Source organism: Lepisma saccharinum, chromosome 3 (assembly GCF_977018435.1).
Source record: "Lepisma saccharinum chromosome 3, izLepSacc3.1, whole genome shotgun sequence".
In the NCBI taxonomy this organism is placed as follows: domain Eukaryota; kingdom Metazoa; phylum Arthropoda; class Insecta; order Zygentoma; family Lepismatidae; genus Lepisma; species Lepisma saccharinum.
The window spans coordinates 26,623,275-26,636,475 of NC_139231.1; positions in this window are offsets into that span (position 1 = coordinate 26,623,275).

The window sequence follows — 13,201 nt, forward strand, 5'->3', positions numbered from 1 at the left end:
CTGAGCTTCAAACGGACGCTTTGCATGCAGCCATCAACGAAGTCAAAATTAAACTACAAACGCTACAGGACTTTATCGACAATCTACCTTCGTCCAGCGAGCTGAATGCCATTGCCAGTAGTGTTGCCAACATAAAACTCCAACTTGAGACCTACGAGGATTTCGGGAAGCTGCAAGGTACCATAGCCCATATTGAGGATGCTCTTGCCGTCATCAAAAATGATCTGGCAAACGTACACGAAGCACTGGAATCCAAACTGCCTGGCATCAGGGATACTCTGGCCAGCGTCCAACAGCAGATCACCAAGTTGGAAAATCTAAACACCGAATCAGAGTTGTCGCATTTTCATCACTTGATCGGCGACATACAGGCTAAATTGGAAACTTTGCAACAATCCACCCCCACCCAGGACGACATAACACAATTACAAGAAGGCATAAACGCTGCTGCTGCTGCCTCAGAGTTGGACGCGATGAAAAAAGGTTTGGAGTCGCTCCAAAACACGGTGGCCACCCTGCCCACCTCGCAGGAACTGAAAAGCGTGAAGAGGGCTCTCGACCGAATACTCAAATCCGACGACATCAAAAACATCCAAACCGAAATTGAATTGCTACGGGAGTCTGTTGTAACCTTGCCCACCAACCAGAACATAAGCGAGCTGCATGCCTTGTTTGCGGAAATTAGAACCCAGGTCCACGACCTCGCAACCCAGAGCTCCAAGTTGACACTCGTGGAAAGTCTGCAGCAGATTATCACCAATGTGAAAGAGCAAATTGGCAGCATCGAGGCGAGCCAGGAATCGGCCATAACCAATTTCAGTACCCAACTACATGAGTTAAACGAAAAATTCAAGAGGCTAATTGTCAAGCCCGATTACGACACTGTTGTCCGTGCTATCGAGGAACACCTGGAATCAATAAACGGTAGATTGGAGGATGTGGAGAGCGAGGTTCGACCCTGAACGCCAGCATCGACAATCTCAAGTCCACCGTTGTTATCAAACTGTACAGCATTCCAAACAGGGAATTTTCCTCGCTCTTCCATCCGGGTGCCAAACTCTACATGCTGACTCCTGCCAAAGCCTATCACCAGTTTTTCATCGCTGGCACACTTCAGTTCACAGTTACACCTGGACCATCGGGATGAGTTCATAGCTCGCAGACCCATGTTCGTCATTAGCACATCTAAGAGAAAGCAGGTTGTTGTTTACGATTGCACCAACATCAAGATTGTCTGTGAGTTGCATGACACCTTGCCTGCCGATACTCTATGCAGCGTCATTCTTATTGCAGAGAAAACTTTTGTGTATGATGTCAAGAATGAAAGAGTGACCGAACAGTTTTAAGTACAAGAAAAACAAAAAAAATTGCATAATTCTATAAAAATTATACTGACCGTAGGTTCAAACATTAGATTTTTTTGTTAACATGCAACGCAGTGTCCAGAATGTACTTCATAGAACATCTTCTTACATTTGTGAGAATAATCTGGAATAAAAAATATTAAAATTTAATTTTGATGCATTTTAGAAATAATCACACTTGAGCGCTCAAAAGAAGCTTCCTCTTTTGGTCCTGCGTGTGCCCCAAATTTTCGCCCCGTAGGACACGGCGGAAGTTGGTTCCGCTAAAAAAAATCCCAAACCTCCACCTGTTTGCATTTGAAGATAAACACTATTGTTCTAGTATCTTGGCTATATTAAATTGGAACTTCTGTTACATGAGTTGTTGTTTTTCATACATACTATTTACTACATTTGATGCATGTCTTACTAATTTCTAGACGATGGTGGCCCCACGGGAGCGTGTGAATCCCACATTTCAGAACACACCTCTTGTCGTCGCGTGCGTCCAGGGCAACCTTTCTCACCTTGTTGGTTGTCAACACATGGTCGACACTCTGGATGCGCTGCTCCACTCCTAGAATTGACGTCCTAGTTTTAAGGGTTTTGACGTAATCCTCGAACTTGAGGTGCTCTTGGACGACCTGTCTGCCCACACCCTTAGCTTTTTTTGTGATGGAACTTTCTGCCCGAATAGCATAGGCTTTGGCGCGAAGACCGGCAAACTCAAGAATTACATCTCCGTCCTTCTCGTCTTTGAGTTTGCCAGGCACCTTCTTGTTGCGAGCCAGGATTTTGTATCGGTTCGGCTGGGAATAGCCTGACGTGTCAAAGAGGTTCACAAAAGCTGGTACCGTGGCTATATCCCTATATGCGTCGTCCGTGCGAACGTGGTACACCAAACTATCTGTGTCCGTGTAGAGTAGGCTGATATTGTCGTTATAGTGCTGGCGTAGTATCCCATAATATATTTGAAACATGTGCAGCTTGCTCAGGTCTAATACTGAGGCACCAACATAGATTGGCTTGTTGAGCATCACCTCGCTCTTCCTCATATGCACCAGAGCAAGCTGCTCATTGTAAATAGTACGTGACTTGAATAACGGGTTTGCTACAAGCTTGCGACATTGTGCTTTGTTTGATATTAGCCTCACATCTACATGATTTCGCACATTCTCCATGGTTTTCCCGAACACCGCGTTGTTCATTAACTTGAAGAATTCGCGATCGAAATCAGAAGTAGCGACTGTGCGGTGTTTGGTGTTGAGCTCGATGTATGGCCTCAACCATGTAGAATGCTCGAACATCAAAACTCGATGTACTGTGCGGACGGTAACCCCGTGCTTCATCAACCACCAGAGGTTTTGGTAGTGCAAAACATAACGCTCTTTGGGCTTGAAGTCCATAACAAGCTTTGCTTGGTTCGAGCCAGGCGAGCATTTGAATTCCGGGACTCGGGGATGGTCGCAAAACAAATCCTGCAGCTTCTCGGAGAACTCAAGGTCCACTTCGGCAAAAAACCCGCATTCCACATCCCTGAAACCTCTAACGTTAAATTTGGAGGGATCAGCCCACTCGAACCCTCCGGAGGGGAGTGGCAGCATCATGGAGTGTGCGTACAGGTTGTTGACGTCTGTGTACATGATGTAGCAGGGCGATTGGGAGGGGTCGTAACCGGTGGCCATGTGGTGATTGTTGGCGTGCGAGTGTCGCTGCGACACCTGGACCATTCCACCCCGGACGGCACGTTCTACAAACAGCATCATGTCCACGTCCGAAAGAAGCTCAAGCCTGACTTTCGTAACAAGGAGCATGGCCGACCATGCCAGTCCGGGAAGACTGTAGAAGTATGCAGGGTCCAGCTTGATGATGGTCTTCGCAGTTGCACGAAACGCCTGGATCACATCAGCGAGGAGCGTCACATCGAGTTTTAGGTAGGCATCGTGCAATCCAGCTCGCGCCACATGGACTGAGCATGGTTGTAGTCGTCCTCAGGGATGCCTGAGCCTCGCAGCTTACGATAGAACTTTGCTCGAGGAGGCAGCGACTTCTCCGCAAACTTGGTTGAGTCTGTGATGTATTCACGGGGTAGACCCTCTTACGCCTGAAGAGACCGGCGTCGAAGTTCGGAAAGTTGGCAGAGGTAATGAGCATTTGCTCGTCGCTGAGCTTTTTCGCCAGGGCATCGAGTATGGCCGGGAGGAACCTCAGGGAGTCGAGGAAACGAAGTTCGATGGAAGAGCCTGATTCTGGGATACGCACCCAAGTAGTATGATTTGTGGTATTTTTGGGACCACTTATAGGTGTAGAAAAGAAGAGCTCATATGATTAAACAGCCCGATTTGCATACACTTAAAATTATGGCAAGATACTCTTATTCCTCAATTCTTCAAGTGTGATATGCTCTTAATCCCCAAGAATTTTGAATCCTAGTGTAGAAAAGAAGAACCCTCAATATACAGATTTGCCCACACTTAAAATTATGTCAAGGGGGGGCATATGTCCCAATCGGCCATGTGTGTTCATATTTAAATCCCAAGAATCCTGAATTCTAGTGTAGAAATGAAGAACTACCCTCAGACAGATTTGCCCATGTGTGTAAAAGCTACATCTCTCAGTTTGTTGTCCATAAACTTGTCAAAAATATGCCCCCCTTGATATTGTTTTGACTACACTTAAAACTAGGTCAAAAATGTTTATAAGAGCTTTTGCTTACACAATAATATAATGTAATATATGCTTAAATACTTGTTACCTGGAATATGCTAAATATTTTAATTGGACACCAGCCTCAACTTGCATATCTAGTACTAAGACAATGCATTGTGCAAAAATCTTCTAGAATTGCTCTGTGACTCTCTCATTTCTTACATCATAAACATATGATTTTTCCCCTATGAGAATAACACTACATATAGTGTCATCAGGGAGTGTATCGTGGAATTCACAGATAATTTTAATGTTTGTCCTGTCATTAACCACAACTTGTTTTCTTTTTGAAGTGTTGATGACAAACATGGGTCTCTGTGCTTTGAATTCGTCTGGTGTGTAATACATGTCAGTATTGCCAGTAGTGACCCTTTTGTATGCTGTAAATGCTTCATATAATTTGAGGAAATCATCCTTGGACATGTCTAAATTATAATTTTCTCTAGGGAATACCTCATTTCTGCCATTTTTAAGATATATGTTCTTGATGTTGCAGTTATCAAATCTACTTGAATTTTTTTCCTGATTATTGTGTCTTCCAGTCTGAAGCAGTACCACCACAAAATCCGGCATGTCATATTTTATACTGGAGAATGAATTTGTAGCATCAAACTCATAATAAGTACCAGTGGCAGGCTTCTGTACACATTGATATGTATAAAATTGTAAAGGTACTTGTGGATTTTTTATTATATCTGCTTTGTATTTAAGAGCATAACTGGCTTCATATTCAACAACCGGGATTCTTAGCTCCATAGTCTGAATAATGCATTTGCCTTCATCAGGTAAGGTATTGGGCAAAGCTTCCCCTGTAGAGTTTAATGTGCTGTACCTCATCAAAGCATTATTATCATTGGCAGCTCTTCTAAATGTGATTCTTAAACCACCCTTCCACATAATATCTTTGTAATCTGAGAAGAATCCTGGCAACAGGCGCATAGGGAACAGCACTGTGTGGCTCTTGGATAATATTATATCACCAGCCTCAAATCCACCTATTTTGTAGTAAGAAGCCTCGGTTTTGGATAATTTTAGTGTGGCCAAAGCTGTGGAGGTATTGCCGGGATAATCCACTCTGTTTATAACAACACCATGCTTTCTGATCTCAATTTCAGAGAACAGATGTGGCACAAAATTATCTACCAATCTTATATTTGAATTTGCCGGATAATCTGTTCCATCGAGCTTTACAACATCAAATTTGATGTATAGATCTGCTCTGTGGGGGTGTATAAATCCATCCCCTACATCAAGATCAACCTCAATCTCTGTGTTGGGTTAATTTAAATTTGCAAATGTCCTCCTGTTTGGGGGGAATGATTGTAGCTCATAACTCTCAATATTTTCCATTTTTTTGTATGTATTTTTATTTAAATATTAATTTCTATGATAGCAGTTGTTGTGGCTCCAGCAAAATCAACTAATTCTTCTTTTTCATTAGTGACCATCAACTCAATGTTATCTATTCTATTATGGCACACAGGAAAATATAATGTTGGGAATGGAGTGTAGATGATGGGCTCCATAAATTCAGAATTAGGTTTGAATGTTGCAATGATGCCAGTTTGTTTGTGAGTGCCTATGCCATTTGATTTGGTGATCATACCCTCGGCCACATTACAGTGAATATTCAGAGTCTCTATGGCTAAGAATTTAGGTATATTAATAGCAGTGTGTTTGATGGCTGGTTCAAGTTTTGTGTTGTTCTCAAAGCCTAACAGGTCTCCTATAGTACCCAGATCCACTGTTTCTGTAGCAGATACAATCTCTACTCTGTGAGTGACAGAATTTTGAGTTAATACTATACCTCCGGGTAACTGAGCATTTAGAGTGGACAGATTATACTGCCCTGGAGTGATGACAATTTTTTGATCCCCTACTGCAATTTTGTTGTTGTGGTGTGTAATATTAGGGATCAAGTACATGCCATAAAATGCTCTGAGAGCTATTGTTTTGGGATACACTATATCATCATGCAATTTGAGTTTCAATATTGAATTTTGGCTGGTGAGATGGAATACCCCCATGATGTTTTAAATACCACAGGGCCTTTTGAAAATTTTCAATTGATGGTTTATTTATTTGAGACATATATCTAAGAACAGATAAACACAAATGTCCACAATTAACATCTTTGAAGTTTTGAACACGGGCATTATTGTAATAAAGATTAGCTGATTTTAGATATTTTACTAAATTTTCAGGTGGAACACCTCCAAATGAATCAAACACAAATGCCTTATTGTTTAAATATTTAAGATAACAGATCCAGTGAGTGCCCTGATTTTTGTACTTATCCAAAAATTAACAATGCCACACTCTTTGTTGAGTGGTTGTTCTGGCAAAGAATCAGACATGTACACACCTCTAAAATGTTTGATGCCCAGTGGCTTGATTAAAGCTTCAATATCTTGGTTTGTAAGCGGCTCTTGTTTTTTTAAACTTATTCATGGCTCTCTTAACACCTTTGCCTTGTTTCTCCATGGCCAGATTATGGCGCTTCAATTCATCTAATTCTGCCCTATTCTTCTTGGCATCTATTACTGTTTTTGCTATGGCAGCTGATCCCCCAGCCAAGCTCCCAACAGCCCCAAGTGCTGCTAAGATGGCCGGGATAGTAAATATGAAACCCCCCACATGTGATTTTTTTCTAGATTTTTGTAATTTTTTTAATTGGGGGGTACTAAGCAACAATTTCATACCATGGCCCTTTGCAAGACAAGAATTTTTTTTCTTCCGCTGCTTTTTGGTTAAAAGGCTATCAATAGTTTTAAGAGATTTAAGACCTGCATAAGGTATTTGATACATAACACCCTTGGCCTTCATTCTAGGTTTATTATATACATATTCACAACCCCCACCCCAGTTTTTGTTTGGTGTTCATAGCTATGGTGGTTCCCAATGCTGCTATTCTCTCACTCAAAGAAGCATCTTTGCTTACAAATCTACCAAATGCAGCCTCTTCTAATTTCTTGTCTGCAACATGTCTCTTGTCAAGATCAGAATGTGTGTTGTATGCTATGTCATGGTCTCTACAAGCAGCATCTAGGGGATTAACACCAGGATCACCTCTGTTTAATCTGTGTTCCAATTTTGTGCCTGGACCACAATACTGATAGCCTGGAATGTGTAGTTCAAATGGCAGCTTGTTTATAATGTCATTAACCAACCCCCGACCCTCAGAAATATTCCAAAATTTAGGTGGTAGAGTATTAATAATTTTTATAAGATATCCAATCCCCTTAGTGTCATTCACTATAAAATTAGACAATTTGGTGCTTATCATGTCCATAATTCCAACCTTTTCATTGTACAAATTGTGGTTGCCAGCATTTTCCTCCCCAGCTATCACCAATAACCTATCTACAAGTTTCCTGACATCATCAACCCACACAAATTCTTTAGGCAGGATGTTGTATTGTTTGATTCCACTGCCAGTCTTGATCTGTGACCATATGGGCTTGATTAAGGCCCGTATTCATAGACGTTTCTCAAGAAATGAAAGCGTCTTGAGACCTCTCTTAAGACGCCATGCTGTTTCATAAACGTATCTCAAGATACTAGCCAAGAGACGGTTTACTTCACCATCTTGGATAAGAACAGTCTGTGCCAGGAGACACTTTTGGCGTTTCATAGTTCTCTCTCAAGATCCATCTTAAGATTCGCTGTTTCATAGACACTTCTTGGCAGCGTAAGAGCGATATTCGGTCTCTTAAGATCCTGTATTCGCCAAGAGAACGAAACAGGTCTCTTGAGATACAGAATGTTCTCTTGAGAAAATAAAAATGGACGTTGCAGTTAGAAACTATGATGAAGAGGATGGATATTTTGAAGATTTTCTCATTGCAACAGCTGTTTTGTCCAGTTTTGCATCAGGTATGTAAATTGAACTACTCTGTACGTAATTATCGTAGTTTGAGGAAACACAAACCTTGTTAATTGGTTGTACTGCCTCTCTTTCTTCGGTTTATTGATTCATAAAGAAAAGTGTAATCTTGTATTATAATAATATTGCTTCTGCATGAACATTGTTTGATTCTGAAGTAGTGCATCGATTTGTTACTCAGTTGTGTAGCAAAATAATGGAATACAATAGGATTTCGGTGCCGTTAACCCAATGTACTCCCTCGAGAATTGTTTTGTTTTCTTTTTAATGGACAGATTTCGATGTTTTACGTAATATTAAATTGGTTCCAACTCGCGGAAAACACAAATAACGGATGTATTTGATTCCAAAGTATGACCGGCGTAACTTAAAACCTTCCATCTACGGTTACTTTCGCCGCCTTTTATTAGTAAAAAACCGTTTATGTGCACACAAAAAGAGCGAAAGAACACGTCAACTCCAAACCTAACACTCCTAACTTAACGACGAAAAATTTTAGCTCCTGTTGTGGAATGTCGTGCTGGGTGCTATATTCACTTGCACGAAGCCCTCAGGCTGTTTCACAGTAAGGTAACAGACGTACTTTATTTCACAATGACACATCTGTGCGAGCTAAAAATAGTGAAAAACCTCAACATTTAACATAAACCATGCAAGGCATTTACTTTCTTGAGGGAGTACAGATTGTTAAGGGTACCTAGTATTTCTATTTTGGGTGCAACTACTGGCACAATGTGGTGAGACCAGATATATCTTTCACACATTTTCAATGTATGTACCTATATCAAATTACTCACACTAACTTGGGAAAATAAACAAGACAATAACAGTTAATCAAACTACCTAACCTGTGCACTATAGAAGTTTCTGATTATTTTTAGACACACAAATGGAATACCTAACTGCCCTCCCTAACATGCAGTGCAAAAGATAGAATACAAGAAAATATTTGTGTCTTAAAAATAAATTTCCACAGTGACAAATCACGAGACCCGGTGAAAATAGCCCCAAAGCTTGGTTCATCACCTGGTGAATGAAGGTAGTCGCTGATTTTATTTTATTACTACAGTAGATATGATTACACAAAAATATATGATTTAACATGAACATATTTGAACAAGCATAATTGTGAAATCATGAATATTTCTCTTCTATTTTCCATTCCAAAGGTGTACACAGAAGAGGCTGTATCCCTTCAGATAATTTTTATTTGACATAAATTAATATAGGTCCAAACTCTGCTTTTGTAATTTCGATATTCTCATAGTACACACATGCATTTACATAAATCATATTCTACATGTGCCTATAAGCAAATACTGAACAGTTTTTCTGATGAGAATAATTTTACCATCCTGCTCGTGTGCACTTATGCAAGTAGTTTAGGCAGGTATGTAGCAATTGTTTAGATTTGAATAATACTGAAAAACTTTTACAATCACAGTTATTTTCATGTTATTAACTTCAGAAATGAGTATTTTCTGCATTTCAAAATGCATAAGATATGGACATTTTAATAATCAGGTATGTGTATTGGGTTAATTTGTGGTTAGGCATTAATTTATGTGGAATGAATTTTCTTTACAACTTTCCATGTTTTTATTTTAAATTGTGAGACCAGTCTTAAGGATATTTTGTTGTTATTTTTTCAGGTAGTGCAGGTCCCAAAAGGGAGTTCTTGACTTCGTGGCTAGATGGGCAGGAAGTATTTATGATAATTCGATATTCCAAGATGCAATTCTTCATGGCAAGGGATATTCAGCTCAGCTCGACCATACCTCTACAGTCCATTCCAAGACCCACCAACTGACCCTGAAAGAGGTACAACCATGCCCATGCTCAGCATGTTGTGGAGAGTACCTTTGGGATATGGAAGCGACATTTTCCACGTTTGTCCAGAAGACTTGGAAACAGTTCGAGACATTGCTATCGTGTGTGCAGTTTTCCACAATATGGGTATCATATATAGTGGCGATGTTGAAATTTTCAAGGAACCTCAGATATCATGTCTGTAGAAATAGAGCCTACACGTGTGCATCGTAACAATGGTGAGCTGCAAAGGAGCTTCTTGTGAATAGACTGTTCATATGAATGTAACAATGTGGTCAGCTTATACTTTGATCAAAGACTATCCACTCAGTTTTCAATGTTTCTCTTTTTCTCTCGCACACAATTTTCTGCGTCAGCATGTGTGTGTAACAGTGAATTATAATGGTACGAATCCTAGTTTTATGAGATGCCACCTGGGTATCTCTTCGTTTGTGATTTTTATTGTGAACACTGTTTTAGCATTTTCCATGATGTTAAATTCCTATTCATCCAAGTGCTGTGTGCATTGATACTATTGATGGATACTAAGAATATGAAAAAGTTATCCTGCAAAACTGTATTTTCCTTAAAACATGCATTTTACTAAATGGTTTTAATGACACCAAAAACATGTGTATTTTGTATATGTGGACAACATAATTTCATTTAACTTGATTATGTTCTTTCCCCTTTTTTTAGTCAAAGAAAATAATGAAAAGTGACCCTTTATGTAAGACCAGTGAACAAGATTATTCTCAAAATAAATTAGTGCTTTACCTGTAAATTAGTTTTGATTTTTATTTATTACACAGTTTAATGTTTCTCAGTGATGTCCATGCATCTAGGAAAATTAACTTCTCAGTGATGTCCATGCGTCTAGGAAAATTAACTATCTTAATTTCCTTGGTTCTTTTATGAATTTTTGCCGGACCCTGTGGCAGAGTGGTTAGCACATTTCGCTGTGAGGCCAAGGGTCCCGGGTTCAAATCCCACTCGGGCTTGGTTGTTTGTGAATGTCCATTCATCAATTTCATCACTCTTCCCCATCTTCGCAAATTAGCCAAGAGGCACAAAACGCGAAGTAAAGTAAACTCAATCAATCAATCAATTTTATGAATTTGTAACATGTGGATATTCTTGGAAGCCATGGGAGGGAGTATGTATGCACCATGTGCACACATGCACAGACAATCGATAAAAAAGTAACATAAAAATCTGTGATATCGCGCCAAAAATTATTTACAACAGGAATGGTATGCTTTCAACTATTCAGTATAGCCTGGTACAGTTGAGAGTTACTCAGGTAAGTGCATCAGATTCTCTTGATATCATTCATTAATGGGAAAAGGCCTGATGATAGTGTACCATCAAGCTAATGTTACTCTAATTGACTGGGTAAAAAAATATATACTCCTTATACGATTTGAAAAATAATGAGTAACTTATGCAAGAGAAATGTTCATAGGAAGCAATTGAAGGGCTCGGGTGTAAAACATGCTAAGTGACACCTTGGTCATTTCCGAGTTCATTATGAAAAAATATTATTAGAAGCTATACTGTAGATAAATTGTTTTTGTGTTGTGTTTACCAATTTCAGAAGGCTTCACCGAGTCCAATGCAAATTGTATGACATGGCAATTTCACTCTAAAATTGAAGGATGGCACATTGTACTTTGTAACTCAAAAATACCAAAATGTCACTTACCATGTTTTCCACCCAAGCCCTTCGATTGATCATAGCTCGCTGGAACATTTTATTGTGACCATGGACTCTCACTTTGTTTCTATAGCCTATGGTACAGCGTAAATGAGCAAAGGCAGAGAGGCTGTGATTAGGGAGTGGGATAAATTAGTTTGGTAATGTTTGTGCATCTCCTCATATGTGAGAATCCCATAATTTTGTACCTTCTGTTTTATGATGAAATAAAAAACACACCCAGTGTATTGTTATACACTTTTGCATTAAACTTTGATACATCTCAGATATTCATTAAATGACAGTAGATTTATTTTTTCTTCTGTCAAAAGTTTAGCTCTTAACATATTCTGAATATTTGATGTCCTTTGCTATACACTCCTTTTGTGCATAAATGCCAGGCTATAATCGCTCAGCATATCTTGTTCACGTGTATTGTAACCACCCATTTGAAATTCCAACTTCTAGATGTTACGCTTTCTTCGTTGATGAATTTTACTTGTACTTGTGTCGAATTATGTCATTGCATTTCGCTTATACTCTTGAGAATAGGAGTGAACAATTTATATGCACATTGTGGAAATTCATTATGAGTATTCCGCTTGGGATTTCGAATCCATAAAAGTACTTTTGATACTAATCTGATATTCCCCGGACAGATTTTTTCATTTTTACAGAAGAAACTACTTAACGGTAATAAGTTCCTGTAGCATTGTTTAACATCTGGAAGGTGTTTTGTGTGATGTGGGAATGTTTCATAGCTGAAATTCAACCATTGACACATAGCCCCATGAACGATTCCCGGTAAGGTTAGGTTAGGTTAGGTAGGGTCACGTTTAGGTTACGATAGTTAAAAATTGGTTTCGAAAGAAATATGCGTAGCCCCACACACCATTCTCGCATAGCCCCACGAACCATTTGCGAAAACGTACGTTCTTCAGTTACAAAAACACTTTTATTAAAAAAAAATTACAATTACTTTGATCAAAAAAACGTGAATGAATTAAAGAATGTTCCGCGAAGCAGATAGGTAAATACAAATGTCAAAAATTGACAAAACGAAGAAGTTATAGGTGTCCGGGGAATATCAGATATTTACTGAAGTTTTTACTTTCATGATTTCTTCTATTTTATGTATGTGGAAAGAGGACATCAAGTAGATTTCAGGAAAAAAATTGTAAATATTAACAAAGTGAACAACATCTGTTCTATGGTTTTCTGAAAAGAACATGACAATGTGCAGGTAAGTTTGGACTAGATAGCCCTTTCTCATTTGTTGCAAATTGATACTTGGGTAGAAAATGGAGAAGCATCCCAGTATTAGACTGATGTAAGGAAATTATGTTCAAACAGATTGACGCTACAGTGAAAGAGTGGTAAGGTTGGTAACCTTCAAGTTCATAAGATTCCTCAAATGCATGCCTGCAGCTGTAAATGCCCATTTTGCTCAACTAAAACTTTTTTTTTTTTATCTTATGCTTATGGATATATATTCACAAATGAATTGATTTTTCTAATATATAATGTATCAAATTTGTGCCCCAAAAAAGTTGAATTGAAATGGTTCTCGCACATATCAATGCATAGATGTCCATGGAACCATAGAAACTGCAGGCTCTTAGTGCTAACAGTGTTGGACACGTTCCATGTACATATTTACTCCAGGCTGTGTACCAGTCAAGATAGTCAAGAAATCATGCTTGTGGTCAAGAATGTTTGCTATTTTTTTATTACAGTGTAGCGAGTTAAATTGTTATA